This window comes from Cyprinodon variegatus, unplaced genomic scaffold (genome assembly GCF_000732505.1).
Source record: "Cyprinodon variegatus isolate N-32 unplaced genomic scaffold, C_variegatus-1.0 Scaffold594, whole genome shotgun sequence".
NCBI classification, from domain to species: domain Eukaryota; kingdom Metazoa; phylum Chordata; class Actinopteri; order Cyprinodontiformes; family Cyprinodontidae; genus Cyprinodon; species Cyprinodon variegatus.
This window is the reverse complement of record NW_015151047.1, coordinates 220,338-222,070: the sequence shown is the minus strand read 5'-3', so window position 1 is coordinate 222,070 and position 1,733 is coordinate 220,338.

Below are 1,733 nucleotides of genomic sequence, written 5' to 3'. Positions count from 1 at the left end.
ATTTGTAACAATTTCTTTGTTTGGTGTTTTTTTTTTCTTTGTCTAAATCTTTAACGCCTTTATGTTAATGTCAATCTGATATTGACGTAAATTTATCTCATGCTTAGTGAGTTTGGAATGCAAAAACGCAGTTATTTCCTGGAAGCTGTCATGTGTGAACAGATTGTCATGCTATGTGCAAATGTTCAACACAGCTGTGGCTTTTTTCATTTGGTTTAGAGTTTGGTTTTTGATAAGCTTATTTGCATGCATAGATGGCGGGGCAAAAAAAACTCATCAGGTTGCAGATCAGTAATTTTATATATATATTTATATATGTATATAAATTGAAATATACTCACTGCAGTGTAGAGTTTCTGGGATTTAACATTTACTTTTTTTAAAGGGGTTTAGAACAAATGTTTTTTTTTTTTTTATATATTAACAGAACTTTTGAGGCACAAAATGCTCCTATTTACCACATCTCTTTTGTAATCCTTGGTAAAGATGCCCATAAAATCTTGAATCAGTCTCCCATTTGTTGTAGAATCTCACATTGAAAAATAATGCTCCTTTTAATAGAGTTGCTGATGTCGCAACTACTAATATGTAGTGCCTTACTTACTTAGTCGGGTCCAAAGTCCTCTTAGCAGATGAAAGTAATTCTATTTTATTGATTTAATTTTATAAATGTGGATGAAAAGGTGAGAGACACTCTAAGTTCCACAAAATAAGAGTGCAAAGAATCACTCATTTCTGGTGATATGAGAAGACAAGCTGTTGATTTTTTTTTTTATCAAGTTTAAAGTCAGCCCAACCATCTTTGCTCTGCTGACAAGTTTTATATTAAAGTTGAAATTTCCAGCAGCATTGCCAGAAACCAATACCTGGTTTAATTAGCATATCTCATTTGTAGTAGATGTGTCAATTTTAAACCAGAAAGTAAACTTACGGAAAGTCCAGAGGAAGAGAGGCAACAGAACCAACTGTGCAGAAGAACTGGTTTTGCATTTTAAACAGCCTACTGAGAAGATCAGCAGAGCCACAGGATGATTGCCTTTGAGAAACCACACATTGCTGCAATAATCCATGGGAAAGTATCTAATAAAAGTACTGTGTGCGTTTACTTTAGTGCAGTGCTTCCCAAACCTGTTGGTCTAAAACAAACAAAGAGAATAGAACCAGAATAGAACTACTGGTCCAAATCCAAAATAAAAAAGCTATTTGCCAAATGTATAAAGATAATATGAACAGCATCAATAACCAATGTATTTGGTTATATAATGTTTTAATATCTTAAAACAAATAAATATCTTTTATCACTATTGTTTAAATAGTTCCGTTTATTTGCTATAGCGATGTTTAGACCTCAACTTTAGGGATAAATGTTGAACAGCACAGGAAATGCTATTATCATAATTTTTTACAAACTAAGCTTTTATTTTTCATCAACTGTAATCCATAATCCTCAGGGTTAACACCTTGACAGCCAAAATTATATGCATTTATATATAAAAAAATGTTTTGCCTTCAAGTAGTTGCCAAATTACACTTATAAATGTTCTGTTTATTTCAAAAATAAATAGAAATGTAGGTATATTACAAGTTGTGTCATGTTTAATGGTTAACAGTAACATACGCTGTTAGGGACCAGCTGTAGTGGAAACAAGAGCTTGCCAAAGGTTCCTAGGTCCAAACTGAATGTGTAAAAACTGCCACTTGGGGAATGCACATGCTATCATGGCTGTGTACAT